The 24,253-nt window shown below is 34.7% G+C and overlaps 1 protein-coding gene across 1 annotated transcript in view; it reads left to right on the top strand.

Annotated features, from left to right (window-relative positions):
• Window positions 1-24,253, top strand: part of DPYD (dihydropyrimidine dehydrogenase) — a 797,040-nt gene that overhangs the window by 263,747 nt on the left and 509,040 nt on the right. The window lies entirely within an intron of this gene.

Here is a 24,253-nt window from a genome sequence, read left to right as displayed (position 1 = left end):
AGACTTACACCTTTCTATTATAGAACTTACCTTTTATTAATAAGTTGCTTACCAGTATTACAACTAAACCATACTTCCTTACTGGAGATAAACTTGTTATTTACTGGGAAAAGTTTCTGGTAGCAAAAACTTGACCTAAAATGCATTATTTACAAGTTTCGAAGAAAGACTTGCTAAGTCAATGCTACAGCTGAGAAAAAAACCAACACTTTCTCCAGAACAGCTTGAAGCTGACAAAACACTGAGTTCCGAGGTCCTAGAGAAGCAGCAGTTCAGGGTCTTGTTAGCTTCAAGCTGCAGGAGAGACAATACTGGCAGAATGCTCAGAGGAAGACATGAACCCCCACGAGGAGGATGTGAACGGAGCTCGAAATAGAATGACTGAGAAGTCCTGGAGAAATAGAGCAGCGCCAGATTGATTGGCCTTGCAAGAGATGGTGAGGCGTATAAAGTATTTGAAGTAACTTAGGAAGTAAACAATTGTACAGAAACACTCTGGACAAAATATTTTAAAATGTTAAGTATAAGAACATTACGTTTGTATTACATTATATAATGCTTTATTTGTATTAGTTTATTCAATTCTCACAGCCCTGGGGTATAGATTTTATTATCATTTTACAGGAGAACAATACAAATAAAAAGACTTACACCAATGATAGTGTTGTCTAGAGCTTAATTTCTAAAATCCAGTCATAGAATTTGCTGAATATATTGATCTAGGACAAAGATTGCTAACACTTTACATAATTTTTTTTTTTGTCTTTTAAGGAGGGTGGGACACTATTTTAAATATGATTATCAGAAATGTCCTTTCTGAGGAGAATCATTTAAGTAATTGAATAATTGAGTCATGCTGGCTTTACTGCGTTTGACAAAATATGGTTGTATCAAACTAACATAAGGGGCAAGTAGGAGATGACAGTACAGAGGTAGCATGTACCAGAAGAGCCAGTAGCTCTGCCAGCAGCCTTCAAACAATGAATGATGCCTGCTACGTGCCCCAGGTCCCTGTGGTGGGATAGCTCTGAGCATGTACCCTATGTTGGCTTCCAGAATCCCTGGCAGGACTGAGCTCTTACTCATAGTGTTAATCTGCTTGAAAACACGCTTTGCTTTCTTCCTTTTCCTGTCTCCTGTCCTCATTCCCCAACAGGTTTTTCCTGGAATCATCTCCCAAATAAACTACTTGCAATTGATTTCTTGTCTCAGGCTCTGCTTCTGGGAGAACCCAAACTAAGATAGTGATAACAAAGTAAGTGATAAGAGGTTGTCAGATTCCGCATGTAATTTAGAGGTGGTACTGATAGTAGTTATTGCTAGATTAGTTAGGGGATAGAAGGAAAACAGAAAATCAAATAAATCAGCAATTTTCACTTTTTAAAAAAGATAACTATTAAGTTAGACGCAACAGTAATAATGTGTAATGTGTATGAGAATTTACAAATTGCAAGGCAGTCTTCTAATCCTGTTACATGTGTTAAGTTAAATGAATTATGCCTATATTCCCATCATTATGATTCCCAATTGAAAATTCATCCCAGATCCTTTAGTTGAGGCTGGGATTTGAACCTAGATGTCTAGTTTCAAAGTCTAAGCACATAAGCACTGTGCTCTTTTGCATACATAGCACCTGGGCCATAAAACAGCAGTCATACATTAGTATTTACTAGTTCTGTTTGCACATAATGAAATGATACTCCTGAATTTTTCTTCTAACCTTTTTTTTTTTTTTTTTTTTTTTGCTTATCTAAAGCATTTTGTAAGTCTAAATAGAACTTAGCTATCATTTCACAAATTACGGCCCTTATAAAAATAAGAAAGAGGTATTATTATTATCATTGTTGTTATTGGCAAGATTTCTAAGTGGTATTGGATGTCCTATAATTAACTGTTATTTGATACAATTGTTTCAGAATGTTGCTGTGTGCTTGATTGCAGGACCTAAAACAGCAGATAAAACATACATAGTAGAATACCAAAGGCATTTTCTCTTATTACTAGCTGATTTTCAAATGACAATTAAACAATCAATGTCTGAGAATATGTTCCCTTTGGCGTACACAATAAAAGAATCCCTGTGCAGACTGGCTGATAATGTAGGAATGAGCTACGTATTCCTCAAAATTTCAGTTGCTTTAAAATCAAGATATAGGGAGGAATGATGATTGCACATAGGGAGTAAGCTGAAGGAGAATGTGGAAATAGGTTCTTAAAGCAAACAGCCCACCTGGACCTAGAGTATAGATTGAGGGTGTTGGAGATGGGGACAGCAGGATGGGTGAACCGCGAAGCAGGAGTTTATGAACATTTGGTCCATGAAAGTGACCAAGGTTTCAAAGACTCTTCCTCTCCCTTTGCAACACAGCTATGATAGGCAATTTTCATATCCTAAGGAGGCTACTTTTAAATGTCTCTGAAGTGGGTCCCTTTCTTTACATTCCTTAGTCAAGGCATTTGTCTTTTTGCTGCCAGGTAGTTACAATTCAGCTTGCAAACAGGTCTTTTCTCAGCCTTTAGCATGGCTCAAAAAGCTCTTTATAATTTTGCCTGCTTGACCATGTTAGTATTATAATTATAATAATATATTTTATTTGTACATGATACATGCTCTATAAATACACAAAATATATATGATAATATAATGTTATTATCAACATAATGTTAGATGATAATCTGTTGATAGTATTCAATCCCCATAGGTCATCCAGGATGGAGAAATGTTCCAAGATGCAGTCCTTGGAGAGAAGAGACTGAGTGTTACTCAGAGCAGGGTTTTCTGTGAAAGACAAGGTGGAGATTGGGAGAAATTATGAAATTGCTGGCACTGTGGCAGTTGATAACATAAAAGGGTAAGACAGAGGCGTCCAAGTGCAGTGTCATAACCAGGAAGACAAAAGCCACATGCATAATTTCTTTGGTACCTAGAACCTGAGAAATGGAAGAACAGGAGGGTGAATCTGGGGAAAATGCCTTAAATAACATGAGTTGCCACAGGCTATCATGTACAGTAGAACAAGGGCTGATTAACCAGGTAACAGCACTTCCTTATAGGAGATCATTGAAAACTTTGTTTCTAAAAATGATATTTATTAAACTGTCAGTGCTAGTATTTACATATGAAAGTATCATTAATCCTGAAAAGCACAGTATAGTAAGTTAAAGTCTGGGGGCTTTGAATTCAAATCCTGGATCTGCCCCTGAGTACGATGTTTTACATTGATTGGAAAGGTATGTCAATTTATTTAAAGCTCCAGTCTCCTCTTAAATAAATTAAAAATAATAATACATTTTGCCGAGATGGTATGGCTATTGAATGTTAAGTCACCTAGAAAATACCTAGCACATAATATAAAATTTAAGAATTATAGTTCTCCTCAAATCTCTTTCCTTTCTGTGTCTTTTATTTGACAACTGTCAAGCTAATATAAAAAACATGCAAAGATCGATCCTTCTCACCTGTACAAGTCAGGCAAATACTAACAACTGATAGCAGTTTGACATTGTTTTAGAAGACTGTTGTTTATGTTGGGAAATCTATGAATATACGTCATGTAGACTGAAGTAGAAATAGGAGAGAGAAGACAAACCTATTTTCAATTAGGTAGAGGTTTTGGAGTTGCTTGGATGTCATTGCTTGTTTCTTTTCCTGTATTTGGGGTAACCGATTATAAGCATTGGAAGTATTCCCTTCAAAATTAAATTGAGATTAAAATAATTTTAAAGTACTTGAAGTAGCTGGATATTTGCATGAATTTTCCCATCACTTTAATAATTGTTTTCTCATTTACGTTATGTTGGTATCATTGACATTTAAAAATAATTACAACTTTGACTAAAGCTTAAAACATTTTTTACTGCTGATATGTCTCAAAAAACATTAACGAAGCATTGACAAATGCAAGAGACTTTGAGCTTGGCACTGTGGGAAATATGAATTCATTCATCCAGCAAATATTTGTATATCTCCTACTGTTTCAACATCACAGATAGCGTCACAGGTAAGCAAGAAGTGATCTCAGACCTAACTTTGCCCACAGCCTAGTAGGTATGGGAGTCAAAAGGACAAGCTTTCTTATCATTGATTTTTTTTTAAATGACCCAAAGAGGACAATGATTTATTAGTATTAAGGCATTCGTCATCTGCCACAGACTAGGTGGCTTAAATAACAAAAGTTAGTTTACTCACAATTTTGGTGGCTAGACGTCTGGGATCAAGGTGTCAGCAGGGTTGGTTTCTTTCAAGGCCTCTTTCCATAACTTATAGGTGACCTTCTTTTCCCTGAGTCTTTACATGGTCTTTTCTTTGTGTTTGTCTGTGTCTTAATTTCCTCCTCTTATGAGGACACCAGTCATAATAAAGTAGGGCCCACCTCAATTACCTTTACTTAATTTTAACTTAATTACCTCTTTAAAGACCCTGTCTCCAAATACAGTCACAATGTGAGTCACTGGAAGTTGAGTATGAATATCAGGGAACACAACTCAGCCCATAAAAATTACTGTCCTGTATTATCACCTACAATCAGTCTGTCATTATTTTATATCCTTTCTTCTTCTACTATGTCAACTGTTACTCTAATCCAGATGTTATAAACAATCGTGTTTATAGACCATCTCTCTGTATCAGAACTGTTTCTTTCATTTTGTCCTTCCAAGTAAGAATTGTCTTCCTTCATAGTTGTTCTCATTACATTACGGCCTTGATCGAAAGTCTCTCATCAAAATGCTTCTTATGCCTATGGCTGACTTTGTGAAGTATCTGCTAATCACTCACTCTGACCCTCCAAATTTATTTCCGATTATTCCGTGGTGAATCAGTTCCACTCTAGATTGGACATTCTTTTCACTTTCCGTAATAGGACACCTTTAGCAACTTGCTCTAGGCTACTTGGCTAAAACAGTGTATGCCAGGCTTCCTAACTAGAAAGTTATTCTTTTTTTCCCCCTCTTTCATACCTTTTTATACTGTTTGGAAGGAAGTCACCATGAGCAGGCTAAACCTAAGGAATTAGGACTCATGCTTCACTTCCTTGAAGGTAGAATAGCTGCATAAATTATTTGGAATTATTTTGCATGGATATTTGTCTATTCTCTCTCTTTATTCATTCATTCATTCATTTATTCATTCAATCATTTACATAAATATGGAATCATGGATATTTATTTCATACTTTGGGCTAATAATCTAATATTTTATTTTATTTCTTACATTGTTCCAGGCATAGCTATTAGGAGTTCTTTTAGTCAGGTCCTATGTTCCTTTGATATAATGCCATTTGTGTGTGTGTGTGTGTGTGTGTGTGTGTGTGTGTGTGTGTGTGTGTGTTTTAGTACTTAATTTCTGGCACTGTAAGAGGCTACAGGCATATCTTATGTATCACTTGCTCTAGTCCTATAGTCAACCATTTCTCTAAGGAACTGGAGATAAATCTATTAAAAACCAAGATCTGGGAGCTAAGTATGCTCTTTGCTACCACAGCATCTCTTAGCTGACAGAGTAAGAAATATGTATGTATATGCTCACTTGTGTGTATACATGTACCTATAAATATGTATTATCATCTCTATATTAAGTTGAACATGAGTACATACTGTTGTCTCCAACTTTAATTCATTACCTCAAGGATCATTTTAGAATATTCCCCTTATTTTTCTGTATCCTCCTACTCCAACAGTGCAAAACTTGACTCCCATAATCTGCCAATGATGTACTTAATTGTTCAATTCCAGTGTAAATGTATAGTGGTAATCAAATTAACTCATACCCCCACCCTACTCCATTGTGTTTAAAATAATATATAAGTGCCAGGTACTATATTTCTGTATTATTCAAAGGACCTAGAAGAATGATCAATTCATAGCAGGTCCTCAATGTTTATTCTATTGATGGATTTCCAAAATAATTAATGTTTTTATTATACTCAGTGAAATTCAAATTTATTTGATATCCAAAAGACATCGCAGCTTCTTGAAATGCTGCCAAAGCCATAATTGTCAATTTAGGTAGACTTCTCCCATAGATGTATAAATATGCCAATTATTAGATAGTTGAGCTTTAAGTAAATATGATAGGCCTCTTATTGGGCTGAAAACATCTAATTATCCAGTTTTCATATAAAGCTATAATATATTTGCAAGTAGGAGGCTCACTTTTTTAATTAAAAAATGAATCAAAATGGAACCAGAAAACTAATTAAAGTGATTAGATGAGGGCAGAAGTATGAAGGAAGGCTTAGAAGATTAGACCTTCACATTTTGGGACAGTGAAGAATGAAAGAGCATATCCTAATTAAAGTCACACGATTGTGAATAGTATAAAAGGTAAATATAGATTTATGTTCTAATATGTGAAATTGTAAGCTACTTGAAGCTTAATTGTAATAAGTTTTGGTCAACTGAGCTTACCTAATTTTAAGAGGGTAATAAGCAGATGGTTCTCAGTAACCCATGAGATGTTGCCAGTAACAAATCTAAGTCTATTCAGAACCAGAACGAGTATGGAAACACCAAAACGCAGCAGAACTTTAAAATTAATGTCCTATGTATCCCTGAGTTAGTTACGTAGCCAAATCTCCCTGAAATCTGAATGTGATCCAGAGAGGCTCTATATTTTTTTCACTTACGCAAGGGATTTTGCCAAATCATAAATGAGAAAGAATGGCTAAAAATGGTTCTCATAGCACTCAGCTCTTCTTGTATTTGGAATTAGTCATGGAAATCACAGACATTTGAATTTGATTTAACTTCTCCGAATCTGTTTTCCACATGAAAAGAAACTATCAAACAGTATAGGAACAAAGGCAATACTTAAAAAGGCTTTACGCCCACATAATAACATTGCCATATTAAAAATATCCATTTACAGAAGTTACCTCCAGATTTCCTAGAAACTAAGTGAAATTAGAAAGTTTGTATATATGGCAAAAATACAAAAGATAACAAGACAAAAGAAGTAAACCAAAACTTTTCAGATGGTAAGAAATGCAGCTTTTGGATTGTTGATGCTACTCAGTGTTACAGGACCTGACGTTAAAATGAGTTAGACTCTCCTGCATTTATTAAAGCATGGGCAGGTATTGAACATATGCAATACATTTGAAAGAAAAGTAAATTATTCTTTCAGAATTCTCCTGTGACATTCTGAACAATTAAGTACAAAAATACTTGATTACAATTTCATGAAAAGTGGTTAACTTGTTATCTTTATATATTACCAAAGGCAACTGAATCAAATAGAGCACTATTTTGTCCTGTCAACCAGCATATCCATTGTGATCAGAAACTGGTAGTTGTCAGCTTGATATAAATACGATGCTTGAATATAATTTGACACAAAGTGTCTAAAGTAGAAGTAATATTGTTAGACATCTCTAGCAATTCTAAAAAAATGAAAATATGTTATAACTACCTAATTGATTTGAAACCAGTTGACTATCTTTTATAGAACATTAGATTTTATAAATTACCAATCTAATCTATGGAAAATAAAATAATAAAACTTTGTCCAAGTGTATAATCCTTATAAAAACCCAGTGACGTGATATGTTATTCCCAGTTACATTCTGGTGTGTATCACACACCAAATATAAACAAAAATAATGAAGATAAATGAAAACATCTTTATCGAGATGTCTGTGGGTAGAGACAGTTATTAATATGTGTGATTCTTAAATTTAATAATATTACCATGCTTGGAAATCTTGGTTTTCACACATCCAAGTTGTTTGTATGAATAATTAAGTAAATAATAGATAAGTAGCCAACATTTCTGTATTGTTTCTTGGGTCTCTAAATGATAATCCTATCTTGCCTCAAAAAGATAATATTTTGAATAAGAATTTTCTTCTTAACTTAGAATAATTTTCAATCCCATCATCCTAAAATTACAGTTGGATCCTTGGATATTCACACACAAAAAAAGGATGATTCATTCACATATGTAAGGAACCTTTCTTCTATGATGCTGAGAAAAATTGAAAAATGAACAAATAAAATCTGAATTTACCATTCCTTCATTGTAATAATATTTGTTGCATACCTACTGTGTGGTGGTAGGCAAAAAGAATACATAGAAGAACAAAGCAAGGACTTGTCCTTTAAAAATTCACTAATAAAAATAAGAAGTTCATTAAAGTGCATTAATGATAATAAAGAGAGAGAACACAGAGTAAGAATCTGTTATCTCTGTCTGGGGGAGGGGTGACACTGGTCTGCAAATTTTCTCAAAGGAGTTGATGTATCATTTGCATCTTAGAGGTATGTAAGAGGTAGCCAGGCAAAGGAGGTAAGGTGGGGCATTCTGATCACCAGGAACCCACAGGCATGGAGTAAAGAGAGAAAATGCTGTGTTCAGGGCACAGTTGAAAAATTCAAATTGGTCCATCAGAAATGAAGGGAAAATGTTAAAGAAGTGGGAGAGATGAGACTAGAGTTCAAATAATGAATGTTCTTACATTCCGTGCGAAGGAATTAAACTCTAGGGAGTTCCTGAGAGTGATAGGGCGAATTTTCCATTTCAGAAAACTTTCTCTGCCAGTAAGGTGGAGGATGACTCCGACAAAGACAGCCTAGAAGCAGGAAGATCAGTCTGGGAGATTATTTGTATCAGCCGCTATAGAAATGATAAGGGCCTGAACTATGGCAGTCAGATTGAGAATGTTAACTTGAGATATTATTAAGTGAAAAGAATAGGAGTTTGGGTTTTAATAGAAATGAGGTTTGATGAAGAGGAAGACATGTAGATGGATAATTCCTAGTTTTCTACTTATCTGATGAGTTGGATGGTTGATATGTATATTGAACTAGACTTTTTTTTTCTTTTTTTTTTTAACATGAAAGCAGGAATCAATTCAGCATTGGTCATCATAGATTCTCAGAACTCAGCACAGTGTCTGGCTCATAGCAAGTACTCTATAAATATATTTCAAATGAATGATAATCTTACAGTTCATAAAAAGGGACTCTAGGATCAAGAGTACATTTAGGGAGGAAGTTTTGGACATGTCGAATTTGATGTGTTATTAGGCCAACCAGTGGGAAATGTTCGGTAAATACTTTTTATATATGAATATATAGATTTATTAATTTCTTAAATAAGAATTATGTCTTAGTCATCTTTTGTATCCACCAGAGCAATGTTATGTAGTTCTCTAAGTGTTCTCTAAATGTTATGTAGAGAACTACATAACAGTCAACAAACGTAATACTATTCAACAAATGTAATACTATTCAATAAATGTAAATAGTATTGCAAAGTTTAGCTAAACTTGTTTTTTGAGTATATGTAAAAAATTAGAAATGACTCTAGATTTTTAAAAGCTACAGTATTTATCCATTTATCTATCAATGGACACTTAGGTTGTTTCCATATCTTGGCTATTGTGAATGATGCTGCAGTCAATGTTGAAGTGTAGATTTCTCTTCATGGTACCAATTTCATTTTCTTTGGTTACAAATTCAGAAATGGGATTGCTAGATCATATGGTAGTTCTATTATTACTTTTTATTATTTTTTATTTTTTTTTACTTTTTGAGGACCTTCCATACTATTTTCTGTAGTGGCCATATCAGTTTTCATTATCACTAACAGTGTACAAAGGTTCCTAAAGAAAATGTGGTATATGTATAGAATGGAATATTATTCAGCTGTAAAAGAACAAAAGAAAGAGAGAGAAAGAAATCTGGCCATTTGCAACAAGGGTGAACCCAAGATGCACTATGCTAAGTGAAATAAGCCAGGAACAGAAAGACAAGTACTGTATGATCTCACTTATATATGGAATCTAAAAATAAGTCAAAGTCATAGAATCAGACAGTAGAATGGTGGTTACCAGGGACTAAGGGATGGGGGAAATGGGGAGAAGTTGGGGAAATGGGAAGTTGGTCAAACGGTGTAAACTTCCAGTGTAAGATGAGTAAGTTCTGGGATCTAATGTGTATCATGCTGACTAGTTAGTAATACTGTATTATATAGTTGACATTTACTAAGAGAGTAGATCTTAAATGTTCTTAACACACACACACACACACACACACACAATAACTGTGAGGCAATGAATGTTTTAATTAACGTCATTGTGATAATCATTTTATGATGTATACATATATTAAATCACACTGCACACCTTAAATATGTACAGTTTTTATTTGTCAATTATACCTCAACAAATCTGAGGTAAAAATAAGTAGATCAAAGCCTGTTTAAAATAGAAGCCTATCGTTACACAATAGATAAGGCAGAAATAAGAGGTAGTGCTAATGGTGGACAGAGCATGGATGAAAATGAAGTGGACTGAGAATTAAGTAACTGGGTCCCGGCCCCACTGCTGTTACTAATTGACTATGTAATTTTGGACAAGTCAAGCCTCTTCTAAAAGCTAATCATCCTTGAAGTACCTTTTATCTCAGTTTTCTTTGGTTTTATAAAAAATTTCTTTTTTATTTTACTCCATCAATCTTACAAGGTAAATCCCCTCAGTGTGTTGTAAATATCATATGCTATAATATCTACTAAGGTGACTCTTGATCTACTGCAAACATGGTGAATATATATAGATCATCCAGCAGAAACATTGATGTTTGATTAGTTCTTCTAGCCCCAAGCCTCTGTCCCTTGTAGTTCCTTAACATCTTACCCATAACTTTGTAATTTTTCCTTCGTAAATGACATCTGCTGGAGTTGTCCTACTTTAAGTGTGAGATCTGTTTCTTATGGGGACCCTGTTTGATACACCTTGCTATAAAACTTTTTTGAAAAATTTGAATCAACTTTAAAGATTGAGTTCGTTTAAAAACACTTATTAAGATTTTTAAAAAAATTTATTAAATTTATTGGGGTGATATTCATTAGTAAAATTGTATAGGTTTCAAATGTACAATTCTATAATACATCATCTAGCTAGTGCATTGTGTGTTCACCACTCAGAGTCAGTTCTCCATCCGTCACCAAGTATTTGACCCCTTTACCCTCTTCTAAAGTAGTTACTGGCTCTGTGCCATTATCCTCTATATGTTCAAGGAATCTAGTTTTGTTTTCTTCTTTATACTTGTGCCTTTACTCATTATTGGTGTTTATTAATATGTAATGATACCCATTATTATTTATCATATTTCTGTACCATGGCCTTTATGCATAAATATGATGAAATACAGTTCATTAATTATGTTTATTTCATACCCTAGCACTTTCCAATTGTAATTTTAATTAGTATGTATATGTTAAATAAATGAATATTTTGGCAAATCAGGCATTTGGAAGCAGGTGTTTTGGAAAGTCTCACCAGCACACATCAGGTGCCTTTTTCTCTGTCCTCTTCTCCTCCCTGCATCCTGATCCCCTCCACTATCCTGGGCTCTGCTCTTCCAGCGACTCATCCCTCACCTTGATCTGCCGCACAGTGGAAAACATTTTTGCCTTAGGTTATTCAATGAGAAATGGTATGTAATCCAAATTTCTAGGTATAGCATCTAAATGCTGTTCCACTTTTTGTGATTGAAATTACCTAATAATTTATGTAAACAGGTGATGAGCATTGTGTTAACAGAACATGAATATGATAATTTATTAAAGATTTTAGTGACATACGCACTCTTTTCCTAATCATTTTCAGAGAGGTATGATTGATTTCAATGAGTACACCGAACAAAGAGCTTGTTCCCTTATGTTATCAAGACAGAAAATATTTTTTCTGATAAAAGAGTTTTTAGATTTAACTCTATCAACTATTGACAACTGAAATTATGCTTTGATTGTGCAAATAGACTTTACATTAAATTAGAACATGATTTAAACAAATTTAGATGTTTACCTAGAAGAGAACAGTGCCTATTATATCAAGGCTGCTTAATAAATATATATTGAAAGGAGGAAGGAATCAAGGGAAGGGGAGAAAGAATGGAGGGGGAGAGGGAGAGAGGAAAAATGTCTGCCTATCTTGGCTTCAACCTTTTTATTATGACATTTCACATTTTAAGATAGCAATAAAAATATGATTCATAACATTCACTAGATTATTCAATATTCTTCATTAATCGATAAGAAAATGTCAAAATTAGATACGAGACTCTTACTGGAAAAACATTCATATAGTTTTGTCTTGCCCTTGTCTCAGTATTTCAGAGAAGTGCGTGCTCATAGAAAGGAAGCTTAAGATAAATTACAGCCTTGTCTAGCACTGGGGGTTAGTGGAGGGTGGGAGGGAGAAGAAACAAAACCTATTGCCAGGGCATAATTTGTCCTGGGGTTTTGGAAGACATTTTTCATATAGTCATTAAAGCTAAAATTAAAGATATATTAAAGCCAAAATTAAAGATATAATTTTCTGCTTAATAAATGATATATGTTTTATAATTTCATTAAGCTTACTACCTTCCTTAATTTTTGCAGACCAGGAGATTTTCAGTGAGGTGCATATTAACTGCAGAGATAATAATGTTTCTATATGTTAATAATTTTAAATGAAAAACACTTGAGCTATTTTCCAGCCACAAGGGAGGAATCATTTACATCCTTAAAGGCTTATTTTACCATTAACCCCTTCATTTGAGTAGAGTGGATAGCCATATGTAAAGTATTAATTCTTTTTACATTAGTGCTAATAGCAAGTATTTTAGACCCACTGGTGTGAGAGGATTAAAAGCCACAAGATTAGGCATGCACCAGGGTATCTGAGATTAATCCTTGTTAGAGCAACCTAGCGGGAACATGTAACTTGATTTTCTGTTTATTGATCAGATGCTTCCTGTTTCTTTTATCATGTGAAATGAAACTCTACAGAGACAATATCATATTGCATTAATATGCTGAATTAAAAAATGCAACACAGGCTTAAGTTGGTCTAATTTTACCCTTCCTCCTTTTAATACAACTTACTATAAAAGCAGGTTTTAAAGGAAGATCTGTGGAAATAAGATACACCCTAAGTATTTGGCATATGGCCCAAGTAATAGATGAACCATTCATGCTTTTTCTCATCATACACTAATGCTTGAAAGTCCTGTAAACAATGAAGCTCTGAGAATATTTATTTCTGTTTGTTGGATATGGGTATTAAAGAGTCAGTGAAAAGTAGATGCACTCAGATTTTGGTATATACTTTGAAAAAGGAAAGGGATAATATCTCTGTAGCTTTTCATTTCTCAGTTACTCCTACCCCTACCCCACCCCAGCTCGCCTGTTGCCATATAAATATTTTCTGGCCTCTCATCCTCATGTTCACTTTAATCTGGCTAGATCCCAGGAGTGACATTCAAATATTGACTAACCAGCTGAACATGGGCACAGACCAATCAGGAGGTTCATCAACTATGAGCTGATACCTGATTGATTCATTCATTTCTTTTCTGACATAAGCATAGCATATATCCATCCATCCATCTAGCCACCCATCCATCCATCCATCCATCCATCCATCCATCCATCCATCCATCCATGCATCCATCCGTTCAGTTCTTTATTCCTTCATTCAGTAAACATTTATTGACCATCCCTGGTGTGTAGCTGGTGCTATGATTGGCTCTCTACATAATTAATTGCATTTGGTCCTCACAGCAGTCTTCCAAGACAAATATAAGTATCATAATACTACATACAAGAAGGCAGATGCCCAAAAGTCAAGCTTGCCAACATTAGATTCTTAAGAGTATTATGTGCATCTTTGTTTCCTAACACAGTCCTTGCAACCCAGGGAGCCCTTAATGAATGTTTATGAATGAATGAATGAATGAATGAATGAATGAATGAATGAATGAATGAACCAGAATACATTTTACTACATCTAACACCTACTTAGTGTCCATTAAATCCCACAAACACTTCTATGTTTGCCTATATTCCCTCATTTACTTATTTACTTCGAAGCTTGGTGCTATTAATGATCTTATTTTACAGATGAGGAATATGTGGTAAACATGGTAAATTCACGTGCTCAAGACCATACAGCTGCAAAGTAGGGTCGGGAATTGAACTTAAGTTCTGGCTCTGTGGTCCGTGCCCATCACGGTCATGCTCTGTGTGTTGTCTAGCACAGGCCATGCTGCATTGTGAGTGCTCAGAAACTGCTGCTATGACGACAGTGATGATGTGGAATGGGAAATTTTGTCTGATGTGTTGAAAAGGCTATTTTGTAGTAATATAAAATTTTCAAATACAGTCACATGGACTGTCTTTGCAAATCCCTAGAACTCTGCTTTTAGCAATGAAATATCTTATTTACTCTGCTTTTAACAATGAAATATCTTATTTTTTTATCTTTGTAGAAAAATAAAAATATACCTGCATTGTGTGTAAATGCAATACCGTATATACAGAGGGTGTCAAAAATGTATATACATTTTAGAAAATGAAAGTTGCATTACAATTGTAATACTGAACATATACTGATAACAAAAAATGAATACAAGTCACATTTGACTTCTGCAATTACAAGAGGTGCTCAAAGTGGTTACCGTCAGCATCCAGACATTTCTGATTATAGCAAACTACTGCTTGAGCAATGTTGACCAAAGTGTCCACTTGTATACATTTTTTGGCACCCCAGGTATGCATGTGCATAAATATATAGACCTGGGTATAGTTATAGAGATATGAAACTAATGCTTAAATTGGTGATGTTTTCTCTTTTTCACATCAAAGTCAATTTGCATTTTAAAACCCCCAAAATGTGCCAGTGTACCTGGATATATGCTTTGCAAACAACTAACCATAGTTTTAGTAAATTATGCATTCTTTATTTAATTGTTTAAAAATAATGGTTTTCAGCTGAAGTTTGGCAAAAAAGGAAATTTGAGATAGAAAAAGTGATATCATCTTAAATTATATAGCAATAAAACAAACCACTATGCAATCTGTTTCTGTAGTCAGTTGACCATATGTCCACAAAGATAGCTTTGCTTTTTAACCCATTGTGTACTCATTTTTCAGTATTTAGTTGTGTCAGTAGAGGACCCTGGAAGCAGTGAGAGTAATGAGGAGGAATGATAGTTTAGATGTATTCTTTCCTGGAATGGTGGTTGAATTAAATCTTTCATTCCCACTGCAGACGTACAAATCTATAATCTCCTTTTAAGATGAATCCAGAATCAGGAGTCTGCATTCTTTTATTCTTAGTCAGGAGATTAAAATTGATCACTGGCCACACAAGGGAGTCAGCTGCAGTATCACAGCTCAGTGTGGTTAACGAGGATGGCGCTTGCCTTCTGTTCGCCTTAACCATGCACTTACAAGTTACAAATATTATCGATTCCAGGAGTCATCTGAGGCTGTGGGGAGGTGGTGTGACTTGACAATGTTTTGCTGTTTTTTAAGGATAAACCTATGAGCCCTGATAGCAACTGGGACAGACATAGTTTAAATTTGACAAATGAAAATTTATACTTTATTAAACTGGCAGAATCCTTCATGTAGAATTAATAAATGAAAATTTCGTAGTTGATTTCACATAGGTCAAATGATTGCAGTGAAAGAAGAAACATAACACTTTAATTATTACCCTTTCATCACAATGAATTGATGATAGGTTTGTCATTGTAGATCTGGGCTTTAAACAAATGAATAGTGTTAGAAAATCCTTTCACAAGACATCATTTAAATTTAAGTAGGCATAGTTTACTTAAAATGATTTGAAAATGTAGTGTGGGTGGGATGATATGTGAATAATTACCTGTGAATCTTTAAAGCATGTTGTTTCCTTTGTTGTGAATAAAACTACTGTATGAATTCTGAAAATTTAAGGCGCCACAGATCATTGTATGCTAAATTTTCAAAGACTGAATTGAAGCTCTTTCTTTTTATTCTCTGATAATGAAGAACACATGCTCTCCTAAATACATATTTTATGTAATGGTGGAAGAAACACTGTGTTTAAGAGTTTTTATTGAATTAAATCTCGCTTTGGCATTAATTAGCTATGAGATTTTAAAAAGCTTTACTGCCCTGAACCTCAGTTTGCTCATCTGTAAATGGTCACAAAGATATCTAGCCCACAGTGTTTTTGTAGAACTCAAATATACAGAGATATTTTAAGTACTATAACATTCTACAAACATAAACTCTTTAAATATTTATTATTGCTGAGCTCTTAAATACATTGAGCCTGTATTTAAGACGGTGGTGAAAAGATCTCCTGAACTACATTATTTCTCTTCTTTAAGATTTTTATTAAAATATAGCTAACATAGAATACTATATTAATTTCAGGTGTGCACCATAGTTATTCAACATTTATATATCTGAAGAAGTGATCACCATAAGTCTAGCAACCATATGACACCACATTATGCTGTGACAATAATTGACTATATTCTTCAAGCTATACTTTACAACCACATGACTTATTTTTTTAAACCTGGAAATTTGAACCTCTTAGCCCCCTTCACCTTTTTCTTCCCTTTAAAATTTTTCAATTACAGTAGACATTCAGTATTATTTTATGTTAATTCAGATGTACAGCACAGTGCTTGGACATTTATATAATTTAAGAATGATCCCCCTGACTAGTCTTGTATCCACCTGGCATTATACATAGTCGCTACCATATTATTGACTATATTCCCTATGCTTTACTTTACATCCCCATGACTATTTTGTAGCTACCAATTTGCACTTTTTAATGCCTTCACCTTTTTCATCCTGTCCCCCAAACCCCTCCCATCTATCACCCCAATAAACCAAGTGCCCATCTGTCACCATACATAGTTTTTACAATATTCTTTATGCTATACCCTACATCCCCATGACTACTGTGTAACAACCAGTTTATACTTCTTAATCCCTTCCCCTTTTTTCACCCATTCCCAATCCCACTCCCATCTGGCATTCATCAAAATGTTCTCTGTATCTATGAGTTTGTAACTCTTTTGTTTGTTTATTTTGTTCTTTAGATTCTTCATATAAGCAAAATCACATTGCCTCTGTCTTTTGCTATCTGACATACTTCACTCATCACAATACCCTTCATTTCCATCCATGTCACCACAGATGGTGAAAATCCATTCCCTTCCATGGCCAAGCAATACTCCATTGTATATATGTACCACCCCCTCTTGATCCATTCTTCCTTCGACAGATACCTACTCTGCCTCCGTATCTTGACCATTGTAACCAATGCTGCAATGAATAAATGGATGCACACATCCCCGCAAAATAGCATTTTGGGTTTCTTTGAATAACTACCCAGAGTAGGATTACTGGGTCCTTCTTTGTCACTTGTTAGAGCCTTTGTTTTGTCTGGTATAAATATGGCTACCACAGCTCTTCTTTTTTTTTTTTTTTCATTTCCATTTTCATGCAATATCTTTTACCATCCCTTTACTTTCAGTCTGTATGTGCCTTTTGATCTGAAGCGAGTCTCTTGTAGGCAGCATACGCAAGGGTCTCGTTTTCTTATCCATTCAGCCACCCTGTCATTTGATTGGAGCATTTCATCCATTTATAGTTAAAGCAATTGTTGATAGATATGTAGTTATTGCCATTTTGTTATGCATATTTTTAATTTTTTTTTGTTTTTTGGGTCTTAAGTCCCTCTAAGATTCCCTGTAATACTGGTTTGGTGGTGAGGAACCCTAGCTTCCTCTTGTCTGGGAAGCTCTTTATCTGTCCTTCAAGTCTAATGATAGCTTTGCTAGGTAGAGTAATCTTGGTTATAGGTCCTTGCTTTTCATCACTTTGAATCTTTCCTTTGAATCTAGGCCAATACTTTCTAGCCTGAAAAGTTTCTGTTGAGAAATCAGCTGACAGTTTTATGGGAGCTCCTTTGTAGGTAACTAATTAGATTTTTCTTGCTGCTTTAGAGATTCTCTCTGTCTTTAACCTTTATTGTTTTAATTATGATGTGTCTTGGTGTGGGCCTCTTTGGGTTCAACTTGTTTGTGACTCTCTGCACTTTCTGGACTTGTATATCTATTTCCTTCACAGATTAGGGAAATTTTCAGTCATTATTTCTTCAAATAGGTTTTCAATTCCTTGCTCTCTTTGTTATCTTTCTGGTACCCCTATTATGTAAATGTTGGTACCATTGATGTTGTCCCAGAGGCTTCTTAAACTCTCCTCATTCTTTTGGATTTTTGTTTTCTTTTTACTGTTCTGATTGGGTGATTTTTGTTACCTTGTCTTCTAAATCACTGATTCAATCCTCTGCTTCATCTAATCTACTGTTGATTCCTTGTAATATATTCTTCATTTCTATTATTGTGTTCTTCATTTCTGACTGGTTCTTTTTTATGCTTTCTATCTCCATTTTTGTGTTTCCTATCTCTTTGTTAAAGTTCTCCCTGAGATCACTGAGCATCGTTATAACCAGTGTTTGGCACTTTGTGTCTGGCAGATGAATTCTCTCCATTTATATTTTTCCTGGAGCTTTGTTCTCTTCTTTTATTAGGGAAATGTTTCTTGTCTCCTCATTTTGGCTGCCTCCCTGTGTTTGTTTCTATGTAGAGATGCTATGCCTTCTGGACTTAGTAGAGAGACCTTAGGTAATAGGTGTCTGGTGGGACCCTGTGGCACAGTCTCCCTGATCACCAGAGCCAGGTGCTCCAGGTATGTCCCCCATATGGGTGTGTGTGCCTTCCTGTTGAGACCTGATTGCTGTTTGCATGTCTATATCATCAGTTTTATGTTGGCTTTTAAAAGTGTGAGATTTTTGGGCTGGCCTGGTGGCTCAGGTGGTTGGAGCTCCGTGCTCCTAACTCCGAAGCTGCTGGTTCGATTCCCACGTGGTCCAGTGGGCTATCAACCACAAGGTTGCCAGTTTGATTCCTTGAGTCCCGCAAGGGATGGTGAGCTCCGCCCCCTGCAACTAACAACTAACAACGGCAACTGAACCTGGATTTGAGCTGCGCTCTCCACAACTAAAACTGAAAGGACAACAACTTGAAGCTGAACGGCACCCTCCACAACTAAGATTGAAAGATAACAACTTGACTTGGAAAAAAGTCCTGGAAGTACACACTATTCCCCAATAAAGTCCTGTTCCCCTTCCCCAATAAAACCTTTAAAAAAAAAAAAAAGTGAGATTTTTTTTTTTATATATATACTGTCAAGATATGTGCTCTATATACTATGGTTTGAGTGGTTCAAGTGCTTTTAAATATAATTTAATTTTTCCTTGTATGTCTATTTCATAGGGAATGAAATAGTGTGTGTAGTTCATAGGGAGTTTCATTCCTTAAGAGCAACCTGAATTTCAATTTGATCTTCTTTATTAATCTACCATCCACTGTTACTATAGTTTTTCCACCTAGTAGTAGGAAAAGAGAAGATGAGATTGCCTATGTAATGGGCCTCAATTATAATGAAACTGTATTCAATTCTTAGTTAAATCTCTCATGTCACTGTAATGCATCATGATTCAAGAGTTTTTGAAGTCGCTCAGGGAAGGTGGTGCTAATAGCTTCATTTTTCTTTTTTTTTTTCTTTTTGTTTTTACATTTATTGGGGTCACAATTGTTAGTAAAATTATATAGATTTCAGGTGTACAATTCTGTATTACATCATTTTCAAAAGAGGAAACTAAGGTACAGATAGGCTGATTTGTTACACATCATACAGCTGGTAGTGAGGGAACTGAGAGCAAACCTAAGTGTCACTCTCTTGGCCATACATTTCAACGATCAGGAAGTCTTTACTTGTTTTTTCTTTCAGAAGTCAGAAAATTTGTTGCAGGATGAACGACGCATGAATATGCCCTTTTGTGGGATTTCTAAACCTGGTAGAGGAGGAACAATACCTCCCTAAATCAAAGTTTCAGTTTCGATGAAATTCTTTGAGAATACGGGCAGCCCTTTTAAAGGTTGTTTTTAATCAAACAAATATTAAGCTAAGTTACATCCATTTTGTGTTATCCACTCAGAATTTAATTAGTGTAGAGTTGCCATTGTTGACGAATTCTTTCTTCTTAAGAAAGCACTCTAATGTGACTATATTCTCCATTAATGCTGATTCCTTGGGAGGAATGTGATATATTTCTCCTCTGGCAAAATCTTTCCTTCCATACTTCAGCTGGAATTACACTTAGAATACCTTGTAGTGTGGGTATCAGTATAGGGTTTACCCCATCTTCTGATTTGCCTTATTTAAATTGATTCTTAGAATTAAAATTCATCTATTTCTATTTTGTTGTTTTGTTTTGTATTTTCTGTCTCATTAAATTTCCTTTAGTGATATTATTTCTAAAGTTAATTGTAGGTCTGTGGCCTTCCTTGTACTCTACTTAAAGTTCAAGAAGGATGAGTCCTGAGATCAAAAGTACTCTTTAAACATTTGTTTCTTGGTGCTTTATAATGTACATTTCTATACACTGGATATATTTTTTTAAAAATTTGTGTCTATTTTTCTGCTGTGGACAAGAAAGTCTTAAGTCATATCTCTCTTCTCTTGGTTTCTAGCAAGACACTTTCTCCTTCCTCTCCAATCTGACTAATCTGTCCTCAATGTTCATTGGTTTGCCTCTTCCTCTTTTAAATATTGGTATGTTATCATGTCATCTGCGGCTCCACCCTAGGCTTCTTTTCTGTTTACGGTATACACTCTCTGCATTTAGTCCCTTAGCATCCATGGCTTCCAGTGCCCTTGCTTTGCTGATAATTTGTCCAGACCAAATTTCTTTCATGAGCTTGAGACTTGAATTTTTATATGTTTGTTACTACCTATAGGACAACACACTTCGTTGTCCGACACCCCATTAAATATGTCCACACTGAAACAGCATTGCCCCCAGGATCTGCTCCTCCTCTGCTATACTGGACCCCAGTCAAACATACCACTATTGAGTTACTCATCCAAACTGAAAGTGGAAACTCAACTTTGATCCTGCATTTTCTTCTACTCCCTACAACTGCTAGGTACCAAATCCTATGAAATTAACTCCTAAATATCTAAAGGATATGGTTTTATTCTCCTGTATCCCCATTGTCAGTATCATAGCCAGTCCCTTTTTTCCCTATTAAAGCTACTACTGTAATAGGGGAAGAGAGTGAGAACAGAACTCTAGGGAATCCACAGGCATGGTTTCAAATGCCGTGTACAGAATTTTTTAGAAGTATTAAAATTTTATTCAAAATTTGCATTTCATTCCTCAGTATCTTCATATTTGTCTTCATATAAGCACCGTAATTTAAATTACTTACCTTTGAGTGAAAGTGTTGCCCCACAAGGTAAACTATGTTTATACAAGGCTATGGACACTCCCTACAATGCCATGTTAGTGGAGGTTACTAGTAATAATCCAAGTTGAGAAGTACAAGGTAAGTGTTCCTTTTTTATCTGAATTTATGCAGCATCCCCTTACATGATCTACTTCCTTGATTCCCACTGCTTGTTAATCAGCCTCTACATGCTGCTACCAATTCATCCTTGTTACTATACAAAGCTGATTATATGATTTCCCTCCACTGCCTCCTCAGTGTAAAGTCCACACTTCTTGGTGTGACTTGCATGTCCCATTAAGGTCTGGGACCTTCAGATCTTTCATATTTCAAGTTTTATTATTTCCTGTTCCCTCCTATCTGCTCCCCTGACCATACCCTACTTACAGTCAGATTGAACTCTTACCTCTTCATACCTTTGTACATGTTGCTCATTCTTTGCCTTTTTTCTGCCACTGGAAACATTCATCTTTCAAGGCTCAGCTTGAGTATCCTTGTCTCCAGTCCAGGTGAAGTGTGCTTTGTGAGTGAGCCTGTGCATCTCTCTATCAGAGCGCTTATCTTGCTTTTTTCTAAGTTTCTGATTACATGACCTCCCACTAGATTACCTATCACTTAATATGGTAGCTGGCACATACAAGGCACTCAATAAATATTAATGAATAAGTGGTTAAGTAAGTTAAATACCTAAGATTTCTGTTTCTAACTGATCATAATCATAATTTAAAAATCACAGCTGTATCCAAATCTAAAAGTTGAACATGATAGACTGTATTTTTGTTTGACTTTTTTTATCTAACAAGATGTCAGAGCTAGATATGTGACAGATGTACATTGAACTTGCCAAGTTTTATACAGTTAGTTACCAATATTTAAGGAAATTTCAACCGGCACTAATTTAAAAAAAAAAATTTATCTGTTGTTTTGTTACTGCTATGGTTGTTGTTATGGTGCTTTACAGTAAAATTGTGTCATTATAAAGGCAGGTATGTATAAGTATGGAAATAATAGATTTTAAAAGTTTAAAGTACATAAAAACCAATGCATTTATTAGCATTTGCCATATGCCAGTCACTGTGCTAGGCAATTATCATATTATTGAGATATATTATCTCAATCTCCCCACAAGGCAGTTTTTATAGATAAGGAAATTGAGATTTAAAATTTAAATAACTGATTATTCAAGGTTACACAGCTAATATATAGTGGAATAGTGATGTGAACATAGTTATGTCTGATGTTAAAACCATTACTTTCCTTTATACCAGGACTAATATACTTACAAATTCTTATATAAACTGGTATTCATTTGTGATGTGTAGTGACTGTCAGGTGTGGATAATTACATTACAGTTTGGCATTTATGGCCATACTCTCTTAACTTGGAATGCCATTTGGATAAATGGTATAGTGCAATTGATTTAATCTAGGTGAATGTGAGTCTTTAATCATGTCTGAGTAACAGGCTCCTTAGAGAATGTAATGAAAAGTATGGACCCTCTGTACACATACACAATAAAATGCATACATATACAAAGATACATTTTTTTGATAGTCTTGGATTCCTTGAGAAACCTACACAAGCTTCAGAACTCTGTTTCTAGATAATCTACCTATTTTGTGAATGAACAAACAAGTTCAGGAAGGACAACTGCATGTTTTTGAAATTGTTCACCATGTCTACTTATCAAGAATGTGTTTTGGAAAGTGTTTACTTTGTACAATTTTCTGAATTCCTAGAAAACTATTCTAATTTCGAGACTTGCTCAGCAACAAGTCAGTAATGCTAAATATGTTCTCAGCATATGTAAGCATGGAAATAATTTAATATTTTTCTTATACATATTTCTTGAAAACTATTAAGATAAATATTTTCTTATAAAGTTATGGTGTGATTTAAAGTACAATACATTTGCATGGAAATGTATCATTTGAGTATAAGAGGAAAATGAATAATTAAAGTGAAATGACACTGATTTGCAAATACAGTCTCAAGGTAAAATAATTATATGGTAACTTGTCTCAATAACAGTTCTATAAGGAAATACATTTTTGTAACTCTTTTATTTTTAAAGATGAGGAAACTGAGTTTCAACGTTTAATGACTTGGTAATGAACTTATAGCTAATAAGTAATGGACTCAAGAGTCCATTAAAAGTCTTCTGATTCTGAACCAAGCAGTTCTGCATGGTTTTCACAGACATGCCTGGAGAGAATTTCATGGATGAAGAAAACACGTTCCAGCAGCTAAGAGACTCACCAAGCACATTTGGTGCATGGTCTTTATTTTAAACCCTGCCACTTGCTTCCTCAGATTATATTGTTTCACTTTGCAGAGTTCTGAAGGCCAAAGCTCACATTAAGTAATTCAAAATGATTCTTAGCTTTCATTTCACTTTTAATCCATAACCCTAACTTGTATTGTGTTTCACCTCATTTTATTCCAATACTGTAGCTAAGATTATTTGGCTTTAAAGAAAAGAGTTTAACTGCATTATCTAAACTCATGTTATGTTAAAAATTATTACATAATTTTTTTTTATATACAGAATACTTTAGCCTGACAGTATAGCTGTAAATTTCCCTAGAACAGTTACAAATAAAGAGGTTACCAGTGCCGGTATTTAAGAATTTATTTGAATAAAAAATGTAGAAGTACAATTTAAAAAAATACCTTAGAGAAAGTAACTAATACAATACAATAAATGTGTGGTACATTTACTGGTGATTAACACATTAGTAATACTTCTGAGATTACATTTTTAAAGGGGTCTTCTCCCTTCTACAGAAAGTGTGTTTATGGTGGCAGCTGTAATGCCGTTTCTTGCTGTGCAGTTCAATACAGTAGGTTTTTAGGTGGTTGGTAGAGGGTTTTTTCGTTATGCATGTCAATGGAGATAAGTGTTTTAATTACTTTTTTAATGTCTGTGCTTTTGTATTTTTCTCTTCTCTTCCCTTTTATTTCCTGCTGTTGAGATTACTGCCTCATCTGCACAGCAGGTGGCTGTTGCAAATTTGTTTTCTTTGTAAGCCTGGTGGATTTATTTTGTAATATAACTGTTCCTTTTTAGTATTTTATTATTAATGATTTCTTTACTTTGGAATATAGTAT

The sequence above is a fragment of the Rhinolophus sinicus genome, chromosome 7 (assembly GCF_057876585.1).
Source record: "Rhinolophus sinicus isolate RSI-liver-muscle chromosome 7, RSI-T2T, whole genome shotgun sequence".
NCBI lineage: Eukaryota > Metazoa > Chordata > Mammalia > Chiroptera > Rhinolophidae > Rhinolophus > Rhinolophus sinicus.
Note: the sequence above shows the minus strand (reverse complement) of the source record. Positions and strands in the feature narration are given on the sequence as shown.